Below are 26051 nucleotides of genomic sequence, written 5' to 3' on the forward strand. Positions count from 1 at the left end.
TTTTTTTTTTTTTTTTTTTTTTTTTGTATTTTTAGTAGAGACGGGGTTTCACCATGTTGACCAGGCTGGTCTCAAACTCCTGACCTCAAGTGATCTGCCCGCCTGAGCTTCCCAAAGTGCTGGGATTACAGGCGTGAGCCACAGCACCCGGCCAGCGGCCGGGTGTTTTTTTCAAAAGGCAGCCACTTTCAAAAGATTTGAACTCTTCTTGGATATATTTATCTTGTTTCTAAAAAATAATACAGGGATATTGTTATTTCTCAATTTGTCCATTCGAGATGTTACCTATGCACTTTTTATTACAGTAGTTGAGGACATAATCCATTCTGGATTTGTTTCTCACTACGTGCTCGTTGTTATGGTCTTGAGGCTTCTTTCCTCTGTCGTTATGGAAACCCTTTTGTCTCTATTCTGTGTTAAATTACCCTGGTTTCCATGTCTTCCTCCCTTGTTTACTCCTTAATTGCAAAAAGCAAATCCTCCTATTAGAGAAAGAGTGCATAGGAAATATTATTTTCAAAATTTGCAGATATAAATTAAAAATGTGTTTTTTATATTTGCTTGTGATAGTTTTGCTGAGTTTGGGATTCTTGTTAGGAAATAATTTTCTTCCTTTTTTTTTTTGTTTTGAGACAGGGTCTTGCTCTGTTGCTCAGACTGGAGCACAGTGCCATCATAGCTTGCTGCAGCCTTGAACTCTTGGGCTCAAGCAATCCTTCTGCCTCAGCCTCCTGAGTATCTGGGACTATAGATGCACGCCACCACACCTATCTAATTTTTAAATTTTAATTTTTTGTAGAGATAGGATCTTGCCGTGTTGCCCAGGCTGGTCTCAAACTCCTGGCCTCACATGATCCTCCTGCCTTGGCCTCTCAAAGTGTTGGAATTACAGGCGTGAGCCACTGTGCCCAGCCTTAATTGATTTAACTAAAATTTTAACTCTTTTAATGCATGCAGTGGCTGTAATTTGCATTTTCCTGATAATTAGTGATATTGAACACTTTTTCCCTTGCTTATTGGCCATTAATATTCCTTTTCTCTGTGAAATATCTGTCAAAGTCTTTTGCCCATTTTCTAATTGGGTCATTTGTTTTTCTGTTGTTGAGTTGTAGGAATTTGTTATGCACCCTGGACATAAGTACTTTGTTAGATATATAGTTTGCATATGTTTTCTCTCTGTCTGTGGCTTGCCTATTCCGTGGATTTCCTAATAGTGTCTTCTCACATACACACATTTCACTTTATTTTTTATTTATTAATAGTAGCTTCTTCTTATTACAAAATTAAAACATATTCGTTTTAAAAAGTGAGAAAAGCTTGCACCCTCCCGGGCCGAGGTGCTCCTAGTGCAGCCATGGCTCGGCTCTTCTCCCTGGTCGCCTGCGACATGGTCGGATTCTACCTGGACCACACCCTGTGTCGCTACAACCTGCCCGAGAGCGCCCCACTCATTTATAATAGCTTTGCCCAGTTCTTAGTTAAGGAGAAGAGGTATGATAAGGAATTGCTCAATGTGACCCCAGAGGATTGGAATTTCTGTTGCAAGGGTTTGGCATTGGATCTAGAAGATGGGAACTTCCTTAAACTTGCTGATAATGGCACTGTTCTCAGGGCAAGCCATGGCACCAAGATGATGATTCCAGAGGTGCTGGCAGAGACATATGGCAAGAAAGAGTGGAAGCACTTCTTGTCGGACACTGGAATGGCTTGCCGCCCACGAAAGTATTATTTTTACAACTACTTTGACCTGCCAGGAGCTCTTCTATGTGCCAGGGTGGTGGACTATTTAACAACAAACAATGGTCAAAAAACATTTGATTTTTGGAAGGATATAGTTGCTGCTATACAACACAATTATAAAATGTCAGCTTTTAAGGAAACCTGTGGAATATATTTTCCAAAAGTAAAAATAGATCCAGGCAGATATTTACACAGTTGTCCTGAATCTGTGAAAAAATGGCTTCGACAGCTAAAGAATGCTGGGAAAAATCCTCTGTTAATTACCAGTTATCACAGTGATTACTGTAGACTTCTCTGAGAATATATCCTTGGGAATGATTTTGCAGACTTTTTTGACATTGTGATTACAAATGCATTGAAGCCTGGTTTCTTCTCCCACTTAAGAGACCTTTCCAGATGCTTGAGAATGATGAGGAGCAGGAGGCGCTGCCATCTCTGGATAAACCTGGCTGGTGCTCCCAAGGGAACGCTGTCCACCTCTATAAGCTTCTGAAGAAAATCACTGGCAAACTTGAACCCAAGGTTGTTTGTTTCGGTGACAGCATGCATTCAGATATTTTTCCGGCTCGTCACTATAGTAATTGGGAGACAGTCCTTATCCTGGAAGAACTCAGAGGGATGAAGGCGCAAGGAGTCAGAGGCCTGAGAAGTCAGAGCCTCTAAAGAAAAAGGAAAATATGAGGGACCAAAGCCAAAGCCTTTAAATACTTCATCTAAAAAATGGGAATCTTTTTATTTTATTAGTTCAGTTTTGGGACTGGAAAATACAGAAGACTCCTTGGTTTATACATGGTCTTGTAAGAGAATCAGTACTTACAGCACTATTGCAATTCTAAGTATTGAAGTAATCGCAGAATTACCTCTGGACTACAAATTTACAAGATTCTCTTCAAGCAATTCAAAAACAGCTGGCTGCTATCCAAACCCTCCGTTGGTCTTATCAAATGATGGGACACTGATAACTAAATAAGTTGTCTTTACTGAAAAACTAAACGAAGACCCATATATGCAGTAAAAAAAATTAATTTTCAAAAAATACTGTAAAAAGCTTTAAGGAATAAGTTTTTAATGAAAATTGACCAACAAGTTGAAAAAAAAAAAGTGAGAAAATACACATAAACGAAAAGACTAAACTAAAAAACAGGCATGATAGAACCCAGAAATATTATAACCAGGATATTAATACCTTTCAGATACTTTGATGTATATATTCATACATTTTTCTTTGCTATAAAGAATATTAGTTGAAAAATTGGTGAAATTTTAACAAAGCCTATAGATTAAATAATAGTATTATATTAATGTTAATAATAAGACTTTGACAATTCAACTACAGTTATATAAGAGAATGTTGCTTAGAAGTAAAGAGACATCACGGATGCCACTTACATTCAAAATATTAAAAATAATATAATAATTTCTATCAATTAAGAGAATGAAAAAGCAAATGCAGTAAAAATGTTAACATTTGGAGAATCTGAATGAAGGGTATACAGGAACTCATTGTACTACTATATTGCAATTTTTGTCTAAGTCAGCTATTATTTCATTATGAAAGTTCAAAAACTTAACGACTAAATTAATTTTAAAAGTTAAATTTTTTAATGGTTATTGCTTTCTGTATCCTATCTGAGGAATCTTTGTCTACCCTCACATCCTGAAGGTATTGTCCTGTGCTTTCTTCTGAAAGCTTTACAGTTTAGTGCCTATGTTTAGGACTCTGATCCATCTCAAATTAAATTTTGTATATGGTGAAGAGTGGGAGTTGAAGTTAAATTTTTCTTCACAGGTTATTTTTCCAGTTATTTCACTACGTTTATTGAAAAGACCTTTTTTTCCCTATTGTTTTGCTTTGCTGCTTTTATTGAAAATCAGCTGACTGTATAAGTATGGGTCAATTTACAGACTCTTATTCTAGTTCATCTATTTAGTTGATTATCCTTAGACCAATGCCACACCATTTTGATTACTTTAAGATTTGCAAACTTGAAAGTGAGGAGTGTAAGTTCTGCAAGTTCGTTCTTCTTGTTCAAGACTGGACTAACGTATGTCACTTACATTTTCACACACATTTTATAGCTAGCTTGTGAATTTCTACAGAAAAGCCTGCTAGGAGCTTGGGATTGCATAAAGTCTAAAGATCAATTTGGGGAAGAATTTACTTTTTTACAATATTGAGTCTTCCAATCCAAGAACATGGCATATCTCTTTTTTTTTTTTTTTTTTTTTTTTTTTTTTTAGGCTGGGGTGCAATTGCACAATCATAACTCACTGCAGCCTTGAATTCCTGGGTTCAAGAGATCCTCCTGCCTCAGCCTCCCAAGTTGGTGGGACTACAGGCGTGCACCACCACGCCTGGCTAATTTTTTTAAATGTTTTATAGAAACAGGGTCTCACTGTGTTACCTAGGCTGGTCTTGAACTCCTGGCCTCAAGTGATCCTCTCCACCTCAGCATCCCAAAGTGCTAGGATTACAGCACTGCACCTGGCTCTCCAATTTTTAAGTTTTCTTTAAATGCTCTTACCATTTTTTCCATAATTTTCAATGTACAGGTATTAGATGTCTTTTGGTAGATTTATTTATAAGTATTTTATGTCTTAAAACACTATTATAAACTGATTTTTGAAATTTTTATTTTTCTATTTTGCTAGTAGCATCTAAAAATAAATTGATTTCTGTATTGATCTTGCATCTTGAGATGTTGATAAACTCATTTATTAGTTCTAATAGTTGTTTTGTAAATTCTCTGTAAAAATAATGTCACATGTAAATGACAGCTGTATTTCTTCTTATCAAACTGGCATGCCTTTTATTTCCTTTTCTTGATTTATTGCAATGACTAGAATCACCAGTACAATGTTGAATAGAAATGATGAGAGTAGATATCCTTGCTTTTTTCCTATCTTAAAGTGAAGAAAAATTTAATGATGAAATTCACGATTTCATTACTAAGTAAGATGCTAGATATAAATTTTGGGAGATGTCTTTCCTCAGATTAAGGAAGTTCCCTTCTATACCTACTTGAGAGTTTTAAAAAATCATAAATGAGTATTGGATTTTTCAAATGCTTTTTCTGTATCTATTGAAGTGGTCATGTTTTTTCTTCTTTATGCTATTAATATGGTTGGTTAAATTGATTTGTTTTTTCCATAATTCTGTTACGAAAAATTATTTTCGGCCGGGCGCGGTGGCTCAAACCTGTAATCCCAGCACTTTGGGAGGCCGAGACGGGCGGATCACGAGGTTGGGAGATCGAGACCATCCTGGCTAACACGGTGAAACCCCGTCTCTACTAAAAAATACAAAAAACTAGCTGGGCGAGGTGGCGGGCGCCTGTAGTCCCAGCTACTCGGGAGGCTGAGGCAGGAGAATGGCGTAAACCCGGGAGGCGGAGCTTGCACTGAGCTGAGATCGGGCCGCTGCACTCCAGCCTGGGCGACAGAGAGAGACTCTGCCTCAAAAAAAAAAAAAAAAAAAAAGAAAAATTATTTTCAAATGTATGGCCAAAGTGAAAGGATTTTTTGGTGAACCATATACACACCAACTACATTATACCATTAATCTTTTACTGTACTTGCTTTATCATATATCTATTTCTCTATCCATTCCTTTACTCATCCATCTTACATTTTTAATTTATTTCAAAGTAAATACTTTGGTATGAATTGACTACAGTGTATTGACCTATTTTTGAATGTTAAATTAACTTTGTACCTGAATTCCTTAGATAACCTCATTTGGTCAGGGTGCATTTTTTTAAAAGTATTGTTAGTTTTTGTTTCCAACTAATTCTTAAAGGAGTTATACGTCTGCGTTTGTGAGTGATATTGGCCTATAATTTTCTTTTCTTGGTCTTGGTATCATGATTATGGTGGCCATATAAAATGAGTTGAGAAGTGTCTCCTTCTCCTCTATTTTCTGAAAGAAGTTGTGTATGATTGATAATATATCTTCTCTACAAGTTTGATAGAATTAACCAGTGAAGATATCTGGGCTTGGAACTATCTTTGTGGGAAAATTTTCTATAACAAATTCAATTTTAAAATAGACATAGGGATATTTAGACTTACTATGTTATCTTGTGTCAATTTTAATACTATTTTTTCAAATTATTTGGCTCTTTCATCTAAACTGTTGAATTTATTGACATAAAGTTTATCATAACATTCTCCTATTTCCTGTGAGATATCCATAGGATCTGTAGTGATAATCCTTCTATCATTTTTGGTACTGGCTATTTGTGTTTTAACTCCTCTTTTCCTGATCAGTTTTGTTAGGTGTTTATGGATTGTATTAATCAAGTTGAAGACTCATCTCTTGGCTTTGCTAATTCTCTCTATTGCTTGTCTGTTTCCCACTACATTGACTATTGCTCTGTATTATTTCCCTACTTCTCCTTTCATTAGGGTTAATGTGCTCTTTTTTTTCTAGTTTCTTAAGATGAACTGAGATCATGGTTTTATTACTTCCTTTCTAACATAAACATTTCAAGCTATAAATTTTCCTCTAAGCTTTGCTTTAAGTACACCCCACCAATTTTAATATGTTATCAGTTTGGAATATATTCTAATTTTCATTGTGATTTCTTCTTTGATCCATGGGTTACTCAGAGGATATTGTTTAATCTTAAGGCCTTTCTAGATATCTTGTTGTTTTTAATTCTGAATTTACTGCCATTGTTGCCATAGAACATATTCTGAGATGTTACTTTTGGAATCGATTGTTGTTTTATGGCCTAGTGTTTGGTTTATCTTGATGAATATTCTGTATGCATTTGAAAAAATGTATAATCTCATTTGTTGGGTGTACTATTTCATAAGTAGTAGTTATGTCAATGTGGTTGATAATGTCATTCGTATTTCCTATATCTTTTCTGATCTTTTTCTATCTCCTCTATTATTTACTGAATGGTGTATGTTAAAATCTCTAACTATGGTCTTGCCCATTTCTTTTGGCCTGACAGTTTTTGCTTCATATATTTTAAAGCTATGTGGTTATATCTGTTCACAACTACATTTCTTTCTGATATATTGACCTCTTTTTTATAGTGAAATATTCTTCTTTCTCTCTAATACTCATTGTCTTATAGTCTATTTTGTCTGGTAATATTGTCACTCTGGCATTTCTAGGCTTACTGTTTGCAAGGTTTATTTTTTCCACTAGTTTACTTTGAAACTATTTATATCTTTGCATTTGAGCATATCCTGGCTAGGCACAGTGGCTCATACCTTTAGTCCCAGCACTTTGGGAGAACAAGGTGGGAGGTTTGCTTGAGGCTGGGAGTTCAAGGCCAGGTTGGGCAACATAGCAAGACCCTGTCTCTACAAAAAATTTAAAAATTCACAGGGTGTGGTGGCACACACCTGTAGTCCCAGCTACTCAGGAGACTGAGGAGGGAGAATCACTTGAGCCCAGGAGTTAGAGGCTGTAGGGGGCTATGATTGTGTGATTGCACCCCAGCCTGGGCAACAGAGTGAGACCTTGTCTTTTAAATAAATAAAGTACATCTTTTGTAGATAACAAATAGTTGGGTCTTACTTTTTTACCCAATCTGACAATCTCTGGCTTTTAATTGGGGTGTTCGCTTCATTTAGATATGATGTAATTATTATTATTTCATTTAATTATACCTTCTTTCTTTTTTCTAATTGTGTCGTCTGGTTTCAGTTCTCCTCATGGTCCTTTCGTGCCTTCTTTTGATTAAAGAACTATTTTTATATTCCATTTTATTTCTTCTATTAGCTTTTTATCTATAACTCTTTGTTTTTTAGTGGTTCTGGGGAGTACAATGTGAATCTAACTTATCACAAGCTAATGGATGTGTAGTGGAATCTTATGGTTTTAATTTGCATTTCCCTAATGGCTAATAATGTTGAATGTCTTTTCATGTGCTCATTTGCTATTGCGTGTTTTCTTTGGTGAAGTGTCTGCTCAAGTGTTTTGACCATTTTTTAAATTGGGTTTTCTTGCTGTTGAGTTCTCAGAGTTCTTTACATTATAGATAAAGTCTTTGTCAGATATGTGCTTTGCAATTATTTTCTCTCAAATTGTACCTTGTCCTTTTGTTCTCTTAGCAGTGCCTTTCTAAGGGTAAAAGTTTAAATTTTGATAAAGTTTAATTTCTTGATTTTTTTGTGGATCATGCTTTTGATATCACATCTAAGAACTCCTTGCATAACTGTGGTCAAAAATATTTTCTCCTATGTCTTTCTTTCTTTCCTTCTTTCCTTCCTTCCTTCCTTCCTTCCTTCTTTCCTCTCTTTCTTTTTTTTAGACAGAGTTTCACTCTTGTTGCCCAGGCTGGGGTTCAAGCAATTCTCCTGCCTCAGCCTCCCAAGTAGCTGGGATTACAGGCATGCACCACCACGTCCAGCTAATTTTTGTATTTTTAGTCGAGACAGGGTTTCACCATGTTGGCCAGGCTGGTCTCAGGTGATCCACCTGAGTGGAACTGAACTCCTGACCTCAGGTGATCCGCCCACCTCAGCCTCCCAGAGTGCTGGTTACAGGCATAAGCCACCACACCTGGCCTCTCCTGTTTTTCTATAAATGTTTAATACTCTTACATTTGGCCTTGAGATGTATAATCTATTTTGAGTTAATTTTTGCGTAATGAGGGGAGTTTAAGTCAAGGTTTTTTTTTTTCTGTTTTTTGTTTGTTTGTTTGTTTTTGTCATAAGAATTGTTCCAACACTATTTGTTGGAAATGCTATAATTTCTCAATTGAATTTTCTTTGTCCTTTATCAAAAAATCAATCGGCCAAATTTCTCTGGGTCTATTTCTGGACTTTATTTTTTGTTCCTTTGATTTATATGTCTAATTTTTCACCAATACTACCCTGTCTTGATCACTATAGCTTTATGGTAAGTCTTAAAATCAAGCAATGCTTGGGAGGCTGAGGCAGGAGAATTGCTGGAACCCGGGAGGCGGAGGTTGCAGTGAGCTGAGATCGCATCACTGCATTTCAGCCCGGATGACAGTGCAAGACTCCAACTCAAAAGAAAAAAAAAATCAAGCAATGTGAGATCTTCCACTTAATTATTCTTTCTCAAAATTATTTTGAATATTACAGTTTCTTTGATTTTTCACATAACTTTTAGAATCAGCTTCCCTATATCTACAAAATTTCATGTGGGATTTTGATTGAAATTGTATAAAATCTATTAATCAGGTTGGGAAGAACTGATATTGTATCTCTCTCTCTCTTTCTCTCTCTCTCCCACACCCCCCACCCCCCCACATATAGAGAGAGACCAGCTAGTTGATCAAATTTCTCTGGGACAGAGAGAGAGAGAGAGAGAGAGAGAGTATCAGTTTTTTCCAACCCAATTTATAGATTTTACATAATTTCCATATATGTATGTGTGTATATATATAGAGAGAGAGAGAGGGAGAGAGAAACTAATACACACACACACACACACACACACACACACACACACACACACGACTCATTATTTAATCATGAGTCTTCCAACACATGAGCACAGCATTTCTCTCCATTTATTTGGGTCTCTTTTATTTCTTTTATCAGATTTTATGCTTTTCAGTATATAGATCCCATGCATATTTTGTTAGATTTATACTAAAATATTTCACTTTTGAGGCAGCTATTGTAAATGTTATTGTCTAAAATTTTCAGTTTCTATTTGTTAACTATTAGTGTATAGAAATGCAATTGATTTCTGTGGGTTGACCTATACTGCAACCTTGCTAAAATCACTTATTAATTCTAGGTGCTTTTTGAGTAGATTACTTGGAATTTTCTATGTAGACAATCATCTATCACCTGTGAATAAGGATATTTTATTTATCCATTTTCCATCTGCATAACTTTTATTTCTTTTTCTTGTTTTATTGTTTTGGCTGGGACTTCTACTGCAATGTCAAATAGGAGTGATGAGAGTTAACATCCCCTCCTTAGTTTTTTGTTTGTTTGTTTTTTGTTCTTAGGGCTGGATATTCGTATTTTCTTTTTTCTTTCTAATTTAATTTAATTTTTTATTATTTATTTTATTTTATTTTATATTCTGGGATACATGTGCAAGATGTGCAGGTTTGTTACATAGGTAAACATGTGCCATGGTGGTTTGCTGCACCTATCAACCCATCCCTTAGGTATTAAGCCCCACATGCGTTAGTTATTTATTCTGATGCTCTCCCCCGAGACAGGTCCCAGTGTGTGTTGTTCCCCTCACTGTGTCATGTGTTCTCATTGTTCAGCTCCCACTTATGAGCTGGATGTGAGACATGGAGTCAAAGGAGATTATTTCAGAGCTTTAAGATTTAATTACTACCTCGTTGGATTTCAGACTTGCATGGGGCCTATAGCCCCTTTGTTTGGGCCAATGTCTCCCATTTGAAATGGGTGTATTTATCCAATGCCTATACCTCCATTGTATCTAGGAAGTATCTAACTTGCTTTTGATTGTACGGGACCACAGGCAGAAGGGACTTACTTTGTCTCAGATGAGACTATGGACTTAGACTTTTGGGTTAAAGCTGAAATAAAACTTTGAGGAACTGTAGGCTGGGCACAGTGGCTCACACCTGTAATCCCAGCACTTTGGGAGGCCGAGGTGGGCGGATCACGAGGTCAGGAGAGCAAGACCATCCTGGCTAACACGGTGAAACCCCATCTCTACTAAAAATACAAAAAATTAGCTGGGCATGGTGGCGGGAGCCTATAGTCCCAGCTACTTGGGAGGCTGAGGCAGGAGAATGGCATGAACCCAGGAGGCGGAGCTTGCAGTGAGCCGAGATTGCACCACTGCACCCCAGCCTGGGCCACAGAGCAAGATCCTGTCTCGAAACAAACAAAAACAAACAAACAAACAAACAAACAAACAAAAACTTTGGGGAACTGTTAGGAGAAGGCATAACTGTGTTTTGAAATGTGAGAAAGATGAGATTTGGAAGGGGTCAGGGGCAGAATGATATGGTCTGGATCCATGTCCCCCACCCAAATCTCATCTTGGATTGTAATCCAAATTGTAATCCACATGTGTAAGGGGAGGGATCTCATGGGAGGTGACTAGATCATGGGAGTGGTCCCCCCATGCTCTTCTCATGATAGTAAGTTCGTTCTCGTGAGATCTGTTGGTTTTACAAGGGACGTTTCCCCCTTTGCTCAGCACTTCTCTCTCCTGCCACCTTGTGAAGAAGGATGTGTTTGCTTCCCCTTCCACCATGATTGTTAAGTTTCCTGCGGCCTCTCCAGGCATGCAGAACTGTAAGTCAATTAAACCCATTTTCTTTATAAATTACCTAGTCTTAGGTATTTCTTCATAGCAGCATGAGAATGGACTAATACAGCATCTAAATTGGAAAGGAAGAAGTAAAATTATCTCTGCTCACAGATTACATGATCGCGTATATAGAAAACCCTAAAGACTCCACATCACACTTCCTATGTCAAAATATATTACAAAGCTACAGTAGTTGAAATAGTATGGTACTGACATAAAGATAGGACTACAGAACAGAATAGAGAGTCAGAAATAAACCCATGCATATACTGTCAACTGATCTTTTACAAAGTTGGCAGGAATAGACAATGGGTTAAGGATAATGTCTTCAACAAATGGTGTTGGGAAAGCTGGAGCGCCCCATGCAAAAGAACATAATTAGACCCTTAGACCATACACAAAAATCAGGTCAAGATGGACTAAAGACTTAAATGTAAGACCTGAAATAGTATAACTCCTTGAGGAAAACAAGGAAAAAACTTCATGACATTGATCTTGGCAATGCTTTCTTGGATATGACCCCAAAAGCACAGGTAACAAATACAAAAATAGACAAGTGGGACTACATCAGAATATTTTCTGGACAGCAAATGAAACAACAGAGTTAAGAGGTAAAGAGGCAACTTTCAGAATGAGGAAAAATGTTTAAAATCATATATAACTTGATTTGAAATGCACGAAAGACTTGAATAAATATTTTCCCAAAGAAGACAAGTGGCCAACAGCTACATGGAAAGGTACTCACTGTCACTCATTTTCAGGGAAATGCAAATCAAAACCACATTGAGATATTACCCCACACCTGTTAGGAGGGTCATTATTTAAAAAATAAAATACAACAATTTTTGGTGAAGATATAGAAAAATTGTAACTTTTGTTGGAAAGTTCCAATTGTAGAAATGTAAAATGTAGAAATGTAAAATGGTGCTGCTACTATGGAAAACAGTATGCAGTTTCCTCAAAAATTAAAAACAGAAATGCCATATGGTCCAGCCATCACACTTCTGTATATTTATCCAAAAGAATTGAAATCAGGACATCCAAGAGGTATTTGCACTCCCATGTTCATTGCAGCATTTCTTTCTTCACAACAGCCATGATGCGGAAACAAACTAAATGTCTATCTATGAATGTATGGATAAAGCAAATGTAATATACAATGCAATATTAATCAGCATTAAAAAGGAGGGAAATTCTGACATTTGTAACAACATGGATGAACCTGGAGGACATTATGCTAAGTGAAATAAGCCTGTCACAAAAGACAAATTCTGCATCATCTTACTTACACATGGAATCAAAAATAGTCAAACTCACAGAAGCAGAGGGCAGAATGATGGCTATCAGGAGCAGGGTGAGAGGAAAATGGGGGGATGATGGCTAAAGGGTAGAAAGTTTCCACTATGCAAGATGAGTAAGTTCTAGAGCTCTGATGTAAAACATTGTATATTGCACTCAACAATACTGTACTACAGGGATCCCCAACCCCTGGGCCATGGACCAGTACTGGTCTGTGGCCTGTTAGGAGCCAGGCTGCACAGCAGGAGGTGAGAAGCAGACAAGCGAGTGAGGCTTCATCTGTATTTACAGCTGCTCCTCATCACTCGCATTACCGCCTGAGTTCTGCTCCTGTCAGATCAGCAGCAGTATTAGATTATCAAAGGAACACAAACCCTATTGTGAACTACACATGTGAGGGATCTAGGTTGCAAACTCCTTATGAGAATCTAATGCCTGATGATCTGTCACTGTCTGTCTTCCATCACCCCCAGATGGGACCATCTAATTGCAGGAAAACAAGCTCAGGGCTTCCACTGATTCTACATTATGGTGAGTTGTATAATTATTTAATTATGCATTACAATGTGATAATAATAGAAATAAAGTGCACAATAAATGTAATGCACTTGAATCATCCTGAAACCACCCACCACTCACCCACCAGTACGTGGAAAAATTGTCTGCCACAAAACTGGTCCCTGGTGCCAAAAAGGTTGGAGACCACTGCTGTACTGTATACTTGAAATTTTGTTAAGAGGGTAGATCTCATGCTATGTGTTCTTGCCACAAGTTTTAAAACCCACTGAATTGTATGCTTAAATAAATAAATTTTATGGCATGTCAATTATTTCTCAAGCTTTTAAAAAATCTTTAGAGTCAGAAAATAGATTAGTGATTGTCTGGGACTAGGATGGGAACAAAGATGAAGTTTAAAAAATCACAAGGGATTTTACTGGGGTGATGAAAATGTTCTAAAACTGGATTGTAGCAATGATTGCACAACTCAATTTACCAAAAATCATTTAATTGTACACTTAAAGTGGGTGAATTGTATGGGATGTAAATTCTACATCAATAAATTTGTTTTTTAAGAAAACAATGGGGAGTGTGAGGACACACTGAAATCCATGATGACAATCTGGATCTCCCCAGGCCATACTAGAACTTATGTCTGTCTCTCACCTCCTCTAACCTTATTCATGTAGGTAGCGTGCTAAAGAACTTGGTGCTCTTTGCCATGGAGCTGCAACATACCTGGCCCAAGACTTGGAGAAGCTAACGGAGCACATCTTGCTAGAGGTGAGGGACCGGTCAACCCATGTGCTTTCCCTTCACAACAGAGTCAGCTAGCAGATTAATGACAAATGTGCCTGAGCCATCACATCCTTGCCAGCATTTGTTATTTCCTGACTTTTGGAAAAAAAGTCATTTTAAGATGGCATCTCACTATAGTTTTGATTTGCATTTCTCTGATGATCGATGATATTGAGCACCTTTCCATATACCTGTTTGCCATTTGTATGTCTTCTTTTGAGAAATATCTATTCAAATCTTTTGTACATTTTTAAATCAGATTACTAGATTTTTTCCTGTAGAGTTGCTTGAGCTCCTAATGTATTCTGGTTATTAATTCCTTGTCAGATAGATAGTTTGCAAATATTTTCTCCCATTCCGTGGGTTTGTTTCCTTTGCTGCGCAGAAGCTTTTTAATTTGATGTGATCCCATTTGTCCATTTTTGCTTTGGCTGCCTGTGCTTGTGAGATATTGCTCAAGAAATCTTTGCCCAGACCAATGTCTTGAAGCGTTTCCCCCAATGTTTTCTCTAGAGTTAATGTTTTATATGGTTATGATATTTAATTTCATTTTCCAATTTGAATGGGCCAAGGGATGTGCAGATATCTATCTGGTTAAACATTATTTCTGGGTGTCTGTCAGGGTGTTTCCAGGAAGAGATTAGCATTTCAAATGGTGAAATGAATAAAGCAGATGGCCCTCTTCAGAGTAGTTAGGCATCCTTCAATCTGTTGAGAGTTTCAATGTAACAAAAATGTAGAGGAAGATTAAATTCATTCTCCCCTTGACTACTTGAGCTTTAACATAAATCTCCTCCTGCCCTCAGTGCTCTCAATCCTCAGGAGGCTTTCAGACTTGGACTGGAATTCATACCATCAGTTCTCTGGCTCTCAGGCATTTGAACTACTCCACAGGCCTTCCTGAATCTCCAGCTTACAGATGATAGATCATGGGACTTCTCAGCCTTCATAATCACATATCACATGAGCTAACACACACACACACGCATACATGCACGCACACACACACACATATCTATCTATATAGATAGATATTTGATATTCATTCCCCTGGTTCTGTTTCTCTGGAGAGCCCTAATATGTGAGACTCCTACTTCATTCTTTTGCATGTGGATATCCAATTTTCCCTACACAATTTGTTGCAAAGGCAATCCTTGGCACCCCATCAAAAATCATTTAACCATATAGGAAGGATGTATTTCTGGGCCCTCTATTCTATTATATTGGTCTATATGTCTATCTTTATCCTAGTGTCACACTATTTTGATTACTATAGTTTTGTGGTAAGTTTTGAAATCAGGAAGTGTGAGGCCTCCAACTTTGTTCTTCCTTTTCAAGGTTGTTTTGGATGCTTGAAGTCCCTTGAGATTCCATACAAAATGTAAGACGGATTTTTCTGTTTCTAAAAAAACAAAAAAGCATTGGAATTTCTACAGGGATTACACTGAATCAGGAGATCCTTTTGGATAGTATTAACATTTTAACAATGTTTAAGTCATCTAGAAACATGGGGTATGTTTCTATTAATTAGTGTCTTTAATTTCCTTCAGCAATGTTTTTTAGTTTTCAGTGTACAGTGCACAAGTCTTTCACCTTGTTAGTCAAATTTTTTCCCTCAGTATTTCATTATTTTTGATGCTACTGTAAATGGAATTGTTTTCTCAATTTCCCACCCACATGGTTCATTGTTAGTGTATATAAATGCAACTGATTTTTATATATTTCTCTTGTACCCTGTAAATTTACTGAATTGTTTGTTAGTTATAACAATTTTTTTTTGTGGAATCTTTTGGGATTTCTACATAGAAGATCATGCCATCTGTGAACATAAATAATGTTACTTCTACCTTTCCTATTTGAATGCCTTTCTTATGGCCTTATTGCCCTGGCTAGAACTTCCAATACTATATATAATATACTGTATATAGAATAGAAATAATGAATGGGACATCTTTGTCTTCTTCCTGAAAGAGTAAAAGCTTTCAGTCTTTTGCCATTGAGTGTGATGTTAGCTGTGGACTTTTCGTTATGGCCTTCATTATGTTGAGGTAATTTTGATGGCAGTAGTGTCCTGTCTGGAGCAGCTGCTGCAAAGACGCCAGCTGCAGTGGGGGGTGCGTGGCTGGGGCTGTGCACTCCATGGAGCTGCTGGGAGCCCAGCTGCAGCTGCAGACCTGGGCATCCGTGTGCTCTCAGGGGCCCAGGGAGCTCCCCTGCCCCCACAGGCTCAAAAGTGCCTGCTCCCACTGCCTAGTCTATCCCCACTCACAGCAACCACTCCAAGTTTGGAGCAAAGTTGTGGCTGAACCTGGGCATTGTCACAACCCAGCCAGGTGTGCACGTGCTCGGAGCAGCACTGACACACCAGCCCCCTGCCACCTCAGCCCTCTCTGGACTTCGGGTGCCAACAAGCATGGGAAGGAGGCAGAGGGGGGCTGAAGGGGGCTCAGTGCAGGACTGCAGGCACCCCTTGGCACACACAGCCTGGGCACCCTGAACAGCAGCAGGAGGCAGACAGGCTCCTGGGCAGAAAGGGGCAAGTCTCTGGTGAAACCCCACCTTCAGGCCAGGGATAACCTGAAGCCTGGGGTCTGGGCTGCCAGTTCCGCAGACCAGAATGAGAATTTATGATGCTTCTTCTCGGCCCACCCATGGCCACTCATGTACCAGTCAGCACACACTTCCTCCCCTCTGAAACCCATGAAAACTCCAGACTCAGCCAGACTCAGGAAGACAATGGGGACAACCTGCCTGCAGATAGGAGCTACCCACTCTGGGTCTCCTCTCTGCTGAGAGTTGCACTCATCAGGAGGACCTGCCTGGAGAAAAGAGCTACCCACTTTAGGTCTCTTGAGAGCTGTACCGTTGCTCAATAAAGCACCGCTTCACCTTGCTCACCTTCCAGATGTCCATGTACCTCATTCTTCCTGGATGTGGGACAAGAACTCGAGACCTGCCAAATGGTGGGAGTAACAAAGCTGTAATACAAACAGGGCTGAAACACACCCCTCGTCCACCACATTGCAGGTGATGAGAAGGAGAGAAGAAAGAAGGAGAGAAGAGAGAAGAAAAGAAGACGTGCAGCCCTTCGGGAAGCCCAGACTTAGAAACTCCCAAAGCCAGGGCTATGACACCCTCTTTGGGGCTCTGTGGTTCCTGGTGCCACCATGTTTCCCAGTGCCCACAGTGGAAGCTGCCTGTGGTACACCTAATCCAACTGCAGCAGGGATCCAGCGCCTGTGCCAGGGCCTGAAGCTGCCTGCCCCACCACAGCAGCTGGTGTGCCTGGCTGTGCACAGTAGCCAGACCCTATGCTTGCTCATTCACACACCCCTCACCACTCTATGCCTGGCTCACCCTTGGCAGGCACAGGATCTGGGCTGGTAGCACAAGCTGAGCACAGCCTGCCAGGCCGAGTGGGTGGAATGAGCCCAGTGGGCCTGAGCAAAACTCAGACAAAGGTGCCACCAGCCACAGAGGCTTCTGGCTGGAAAAGTGACACCCCAAGGATCCCATGACAATTTCCTTCTATTCCTAGTTTGCTGAGGGTTTTTATCATGAAAGGGTGTTAAATATTGTTAAATGTTTTTTCTGTACCTATCAAAGTGATTATGTGATTTTTATCTTTCATTCTAGTAATGTGGTTATTGCATTTATTGATTTGCATATATTGACCCACTCTTGCATCCCAGTGATAAATCCCACTTGGTCATGGTGTATAATCCTTTTAATGTGCTGTTGAATAATGTTTGATAGCATTTTATTGCAGATTCTTGCATCAATATTCATCGTGGATATTTTTCTGTGGTTTTTCTTCTCTTGTAGTATCATTCTCTGGCTTTGGTATTAGGGTAATGCTAGCCTCATAGAATGACTTTGAAAATGTTCCCTCTTAAATCCTCCCTAACTCATTGTATGAGGCCAACATCATCCTGATACCAAAGCCTGGCAGAGACACAACAAAAAGAGAGAATTTTAGACCAATATCCCTGATGAACATCGATACAAAAATTCTCAATAAAATATTGGCAAATCGAATCCAGCAGCACATCAAAAAGCTTATCCACCATGATCAAGTGGGCTTCATCCCTGGGATGCAAGGCTGCTTCAACATACAAAAATCAATAAACGTAATCCAGCATATAAACAGAACCAAAGACAAAAACCACATGATTATCTAAATAGATGCAGAAAAAGGCTTTTGACAAAATTCAACAGCCCTTCATGCTAAAATCTCTCAACTTGATAATGATGGAACATATCTCAAAATTATAAGAGCTATTTATGACAAACCCACAGCCAATATCATACTGAATGGGCAAAAACTGGAAGCATCCCCTTTGAAAACTGGCACAAGACAGGGATGCCCTCTCTCACCACTCCTATTCAACATAGTGTTGGAAGTTCTGGCCAGGGCAATCAGGCAGGCAAAAGAAATAAAGGGTATGCAATTAGGAAAAGAGGAAGTCAAATTATCCCTGTTTGCAGATGACATGATTGTATATTTAGAAAACCCCATCGTCTCAGCCCAAAATCTCCTTGAGCTGATAAGCAACTTCAGCAAAGTCTCAGGATACAAAATCCATGTGCAAAAATCACAAGCATTCTTATACACCAATAACAGACAAACAAAGAGCCAAATCATGAGTGAACTCCCATTCACAACTGCTTCAAAGAGAATAAAATACCTAGGAATCCAACTTACAAGGGATGTAAAGGACCTCTTCAAGGAGAACTACAAACCACTGCTCAAGGAAATAAAAGAGGACACAAACAAATGGAAGAACATTCCATGCTCATGGGTAGGAACAATCAATATTGCGAAAATGGCCATACTGCCCAAGGTAATTTATAGATTCAGTGCCATCCCCATCAACCTACCAATGACTTTCTTCACAGAATTGGAAAAAACTACTTTAAAGTTCATATGGAACCAAAAAGGAGCCCACATTGCCAAGACAATCCTAAGCCAAAAGAACAAAGCTGGAGGCATCAAACTATCTGACTTCAAACTATACTACAAGGCTACAGTACCCAAAACAGCATGGTACTGGTGCCAAAACAGAGACATAGACCAATGGAACAGAACAGAACCCTCAGAAATAATACCATACATCTACAACCATCTGATCTTTGACAAACCTGACAAAAACAAGAAATGGGGAAAGGATTCCCTATTTAATAAATGGTGCTGGGAAAACTGTCTAGCCATATGTAGAAAGCTGAAACTGGGTCCCTTCCTTACACCTTATACAAAAATTAATTCAAGATGGATTAGAGACTTAAATGTTAGGCCTAAAACCATCAAAACCCTAGAAGAAAACCTAGGCAATACCATTCAGGACATAGGGATGGGCAAGGACTTCATGTCTAAAACACCAAAAGCAATGGTACCAAAAGCCGAAATTGATAAGTGGGATCTAATTAAACTAAAGAGCTTCTGCACAGCAAAAGAAACTACCATCAGAGTGAACAGGCAGCCTACAGAATGGGAGAAAATTTTTGTAAGCTACTCATCTGACAAAGGGCTAATATCCAGAACCTACAAAGAACTCAAACAAATTTACAAGAAAAAAACCCATCAAAAAGTGGGCAAAGGATATGAACAGACACTTCTCAAAAGAAGACATGTAGCCGACAGACACATGAAAAAATATCATCATCACTGGCCATCAGAGAAATGCAAATCTTTTAAAACCACAATGTGATACCATCTCACACCAGTTAGGATGGCGATTATTAAAAAGTCAGGAAACAACAGGTGCTGGGGAGGATGTGGACAAATAGGAACACTTTCACACTGTTGGTGGGATTGTAAACTGGTTCAACCATTGTGGAAAACAGTATGGCAATTCCTCAAGGATCTAGAGCTAGAAATACCATATGACCCAGCCATCCCATTACTGGGTATATACCCAAAGGATTATAAATCATGCTGCTATAAAGACACATGCACACGTATGTTTATTGCAGCACTATTCACAACAGCAAAGACTTGGAATCAACCCAAATGTCCATCAGTGACAGACTGGATTAAGAAAATGTGGCACATATACACCATGGAATACTATGCAGCCATAAAAAAGGATGAGTTTGTGTCCTTTGTAGGGACATGGATGCAGCTGGAAACCATCATTCTCAGCAAACTATCACAAGAACAGAAAACCAAACACCGCATGTTCTCACTTATAGCTGGGAATTGAACAATGAGATCACTTGGACTCTGGAAGGGGAACATCACACATCGGGGCCTATTATGGGGAAGGGAGAGGGAGGAGGGATGGCATTGGGAGTTATACCTGATGTAAATGATGAGTTGATGGGTGCTGACGAGTTGATGGGTGCAGCACAGCAACATGGCACAAGTATACATATGTAACAAACCTGCACGTTGTGCACATGTACCCTAGAACTTAAAGTATTAAAAAAAAAAAAAGAAATTAAAGTATGATAAAAAATAAAAATTAAATAAAAGAAAATGTTCCCTCCTCAATTTTGGGGAAGAGTTTGAGAAGGATTTGTGTTAATGCTTCTTTAAATATTTGGTTGAATTCACCAGTAAAGCCAACTCATCCTGGGTTTTCCTTTTTGTGGTGGTGGTGGGAGGTGGGGGGTGGCTTATTACTATTCAATCTCCTTACTAGTTATAAGCATATTAAGATTTTCTATTTATTTATAATTCAGTCTTTGTGACTGTGTTAGTCCATTTGAGTTACTGTAAAGGAATACCTGAGACTGGGTAATTTATAAAGAAAAGATGTTTCTTCTTCTGATTCTTGGTTCTGCAAGCTGTGCAAACATGGCGCCAACATCTGCTTGGCTCCTGGTGAGGGCCTCAGAAAGCTTACAATCATGGTAGAAGGCAAAGAAGGAGCAGGAACATCACACGGTGAGAGAGGAAGAGAGAGAGAGGGGAGTTTCCAGGCTCTTTTTAAACAACCAACTTTCATGTAAACCAATAGAGTGTGAACTCACTCTTTACCATGGGGAGAGCACCAAACCATTCGTGAGGAGTTCACCCCCATGGCCCAAACCTCTCCCACCAGGCCCCACTTCCAACACTGTGAATCATATTTCAACACGAGATTTGGAGGGCACAAGTATCCAAACCCTATCAGTGGGCTGTGTGTTTCCAGGAATTTTTCAGTTTTATATAGGTTATCCAATTTGTGAATGTACAAGTGTTCTGAGTGCATGCTTATAATCCTTTTTATTATTATAAAGTCAATAGTAATGTCTACTTTTTCATTTCTGATTTTAGTTATTTGAGTCTCTCTTTTCTTCTTCTTAGTCAATGTAGCTAAAGATTTTTCAATTTTGTTGATCTTTCAAAAAAACAAACTTAATTTTGTTGACTTTTCTATTGTTTTTCTATTCTGTATTTTACTTATCTTTTATTTAACCACTATTTTCATAGTCTACTACTACTAGTCTCAAAATATTTTCCAATTTCCCCTATCATTTATTTTTTAATCAATTGGGTGTTTATGAGTGTGCTGTTTAAATTCTTGTATTTGTGATGTTTACAGTTTTAATTTGGCATAATAATGTCCAATTTCATTTCATTGTGAACAGAAAAGACATTTTATATAATTTCACTCTTTTTAAATTTATTAAGACTTGTTTTGTGGCCTGACATGTGTTCCATCCTGGAGAATATTCATGTGCACTTGAGAAAAATGCGTAACCTGCAGTTGTTGGATAGAGTGTTCCATGCATATCTGTTAGGTACAATTGGTCTATAGTTTTGTTCAAGTCTTATATTTCCTTATCAACCATCTGTGTGGTAGTTCCTTATCCAATTTTTAAATTGAGTTATTTGTCTTTATGCTATAAATATGTAATAATTCTGTATCTATTCTAGATACAAGTCACATATCAGATATATGGTTTGAAATTTTTTCTGCTATTCAGTGGGCTGTCTCTTCACTTTATTGTAGGTGTTCTTTGATATATTTTTGTTGCTTATGCTCTTGGCATCGTATCTAAGAAACTATTGCCTAATCCAATGTCATAAAGATATTGGCCTATATTCTAAGATTTTTACAGTTATAGATCTTACATTTAGCTTTTTGATCTATTTGACATATTTCGTGTATCATGTTAGGTAGGGATTCAAATTCTTTTTTTTTTTTTTTTTTTTTTGCATGTGAACATCCAGTTGTCTAAGTACATTTACAGAAATTCTATTCTTTCACCGTGGATTTTTCCGTGCACCATTGTCAAACTAGGCAGTTTCTGGCTGGGAGGACCAAAATGGTCATCACAGAAATCCAGAATGTGTCAGGGAGATCATGGAGTGGAAAGTGCTTGAAGAAGAGACAAGTAAAGTATTTATGAACATCTAGGCATAACCTTGACCTGCACGTGCATGGATCAGGTACAGTTAACATAACAGGAGACTTTGAAAACTTCTACTGACTTTGATATTTTTATTCTTCTTTTAAATGTTTCCTTAAGGTATAAAATTAGGTTGTTCAAGATCTTTTTTGTTCTTAATATAGGTATTTATCACTACATATTTTCCTCTTAGTACTGTTTTTGCTGCATCTCATAAGCTTTGGTATTTTTTCCATTTTTGTTTCTCTCAAGATATTTTCTAACTTCCCCTTTGATTTTTTCTTTGATCCATTGCTTGTTCAGGAACTTGTTGTTTAATTTCCACATATTCATGAATTTTCCAGTTTTCCTCCCATTATTGATTTGTAGTTTTATAATCATTATGGTTGGAAAAGATACTTGATATGATTTCAGTCTTCTTGAATTTGTTAAGACTTGTTTTGTGGCCTGAATTATGACCTATTCTGGAGAATATTCTATGTACATTTTCTTTCTTTTTCTTTTCTGTCCTTCTTTCTTTCTTTTTTTTTTTAATGGAGTCTTGCTCTGTCTTCCAGGCTGGAGTGCAGTGGTGTAATCTCAGCTCACTGCAATCTCCACCTCCCAGGTTCAAGCAATTCTCTTACCTCAGCCTCCCGAGTAGCTGGGATTACAGGCACCTACCACCATGCCCAGCTAATTTTTGTATTTTTAGTAGAGACGGTTTCACCACATTGGTCAGGCTGGTCTCGAACTCCCGACCTCAGGTGATCCACCTGTCTTGGCCTCCCAAAGTGCTGGGATTACAGGTGTCAGCCCACCACGCCAGGCCTCATGTGCACTTTTGAAGAATGTGTATTCTGCTGCCATTAGATGGAATGTTGCTATATGTATCTGTTAGATACATTTGGTCTAAGGTGTAGTTCAATTCCAATGTTTCCTTATTGATTTTCTGTCTGAATAATCCATCCATTGCTGAAAGTACAGTATTGAAGTCCTCTACTATCATTTTATTACTGCTTATGTTCCCCTTCAGATCTATTAATATTTGCTTTATATATTTAGGTGCTCCAAAGTTGGGTGAATATATATTTACAGTTATCATATCTTCTTTATGAATTTACTCCTTTATCATTATATAATGAACTTTTGAATCTTTTTGTATAGTTTTTGATTTAAAGTCTATTTTGTCTGATGTAAGTATAGTCACCCATGCTCTCTTTTGATTACCATTTGCATAGAATATGTTTTTCCATCCCTTCTTTTTCAGTCTGTGTGTCCTTAAAGCTTAAGTGAGTCTCCTGTAGACGATATATATTTGGGTCTTGTTTTTTTATTCATTCAGCCACTCTATGTCTTTTAATTGGAGAATTTAATCCATTTACATTCAAAGTAATTATTGCTAGAGAAGGACTTGCTATTTCCATTTTGTTAATCATTTTTGTGAATGTCTTGTAGAACTTTTGTTTCTTTTTTTCTCTCTTGCTGCCTTCCTTTGCGAGTTGATGATCTTCTGTAGTAGTATGGTTTCATTCCTTTCTCTTTCTCTTTTGTGTATCTACAATAGGCTTTTGCTTTATTACCATACACTTTATATAAAACATCATATAGTGATAACAAGCTATTTAAAGCTGATAACAACTTAACTTCAGTCACATACAAAAACTACATTTTTACTACATACAGATGTAATTGTATGTAATTGTGTGTTTTTGATATCATGATTTATATCTTTTCATATTGTGGATCCACTAATAAATTATTATAGCTATGGTTATTTTTAATATTTTATTTAATATTTTATTTTAACATTTTAACAACCTTTATACTAGAGTTATGAGTGATTATACACCACTATTACAATATTATAGTATTTCTATTTGTTTATATATTTATTTTTACCAGTGTATTTTACACTTTTATATACTTTCATGTTACTAATTAGCATCCTTTCATTTCAGCTTGAAGAAGTCACTTTAGTATTTATAATAAGGCAGGCCGAGTGGTGATGAATACCCTTACCTTTTCTTTGTCTGGAGAAGTCTTTATCACTCCTTTAACTCTGAAGGACATCCTTGCTGGGTAAAGTATTCTTGGTTACAAGGTTTTTTTAAATTTTGTTTTGGCACTTTGAATATATCATCCTACTTTCTCCTGACCTGCAAAGTTTCTGCTGAGAAACATGTTGATAGTCTTATGGGGTTTCCTTGTATCTGAGAAACATATTTTCTCTTGCTGCCTTCAAAATTCTCTCTTTGTTTTTGATTTTTGATAATTTGATTATAACACGTCTTGGTGAAGACTTCTTTGGGTTGAACCTGATTTGGAAACCTTTGAGCTTCATGTAACTGGATGTCCAGATCTCTCTCCAGATTTGAAGGTTTAGGGCCTTTATTTCTTTAAATGAGCTCTTTGCCCATTTCTCCCTCTCTTCTCATTCTAAAAATCCTATATTGCTAATGTTAGCTCCCTTGATGGTGTTCCATAAATCTCAAAGTCTTGCCAATTATTTTGTTTATGAAAGGAAGGCCAGGCTCCTGATAAAGCCAGTATATAATTGAAAATGGCTATGCTCCAGGATTCTGCAGGGAAAGTTTTAATAACACTCTTATAATAGTTAATTTAGTAATTTCTTCAGAAACTTGTGCTATATGATTTGTTTTTCCTAACAATTTCTGTTATAATCACAATATTTTCTGTTCCAAGTTTTATCCAAAGATTATCAGATGCATAGGTTGTTATAGAAAGAAGTTTTCCTATCCACTGAGGCTATAGATATGTCAATGAGCTGATCATGCCTTTGACAAGAAGCTGAATCTCACACAATTTGCTGGTCTATGAAAGAAGAGGATTAATGCTGTATCAGTTTAGTGGCATGCTCTAGTTTGTAATTTAAATCCCATAGATTTTTAAAATCATGGCATTTATTTTTACACTGAAATGGGAGAATATAGTTAGATTTCTATGTAATGATTTCAACTATTTTGCCAGTCAGTGAAAAGTTCTTCCTTCACTCGTTTGTTATGAATGATACTGGATTCTTCGCCAATTCAGTAACAATTACCCCACATCGTCATCTAAAAGAATCCCACTTATAATAGATTATGAACAAATGTGAACTGAATTAATGAATGATGTGTTTTTCTTATTTATTTTTCATGGGGGGCACAGGATCATAAATAATAGTTTATATCACAATATGGCCACCAAGAAATTAAATCCATCATCATTAAAGTGATAAGTCAGATGTCAGAAAGCAGATGGACAGTGGCATGATGGACCTTTTATCAACGTGGCTTATCTTTATTCCTAGCCAAAGGCATGATATGTAGGAGTTCAGACCAAAAAAGCTTGGCAAGAGTGAGGGTTAACCCATTAGAAGTAACAGGTCTTCCTGTGCTCAATTTCTTTATTTTCTCCTTTAAGCAATTAACCTCCTCTTAACACCAATTCCTGAATGAAGTGTTTATACTGGGATGTAATGTTTTTTAACAAAGCCACAAAGCTTGGGTTTGCTGAGACTAAGCTAAATGCTTATTGCTCTCCGTTGCCCCTTGTGGATAGACAGAAGGAATATGACATGGATTTCCTCGTAAATTAATATAAGAAACAAAAGAGGAGATGAAACAATCAGGGATTGAAGAGTCTTAACATCTGTAGTAGTCAATAAACAAGGGCAGAATCAGTCTTAGGTTTAGATAGCTTGTTTAAGGATGGTAGTGGCTTGGGCCACTGGGACCCTTGAAGCCCCGACTACTTTCTCTTGTCTTCTTACATAGACTTTGTCAGCCCTGTTTTTCTCTCCTTCTTCAGAAATGTGTTGAAACATCTATAAACTCCAACCCGAACAGCACACACACTTGGGTAACAGTGTCTGTTCCTGGCATACTCAGAAATTACTGGACAGTCTTTGTAGCAGGTTCAAATTCCTATCTTTCTGCAGTCTTCCTGCTGTCTAAATTTCTTAACTGAATTTGAAGCATTGTGTGGATTCTTATGATCTACTACAAAACATGGCCTGGTCCCAGACCCCCAACACTACCAAGTTCTGATGTAACTTACCTCATCTTAAAGGCCAAGTCTGCCTCTAAGCCTACTTCCCATCACATCTTTTTATGTGTGCCTTATTTATACCAAAAGTGGGTTG

At 37.7% G+C, this 26051-nt stretch overlaps 1 pseudogene; it reads left to right on the forward strand.

Moving 5' to 3' along the window:
- Positions 1-1354: 1354 nt before the first annotated feature.
- Positions 1355-2710, forward strand: LOC112616088 (annotated as a pseudogene).
- The last annotated feature ends 23341 nt before the right edge of the window (positions 2711-26051 follow it).

The sequence above is a fragment of the Theropithecus gelada genome, chromosome X (assembly GCF_003255815.1).
Source record: "Theropithecus gelada isolate Dixy chromosome X, Tgel_1.0, whole genome shotgun sequence".
Lineage (NCBI taxonomy): Eukaryota > Metazoa > Chordata > Mammalia > Primates > Cercopithecidae > Theropithecus > Theropithecus gelada.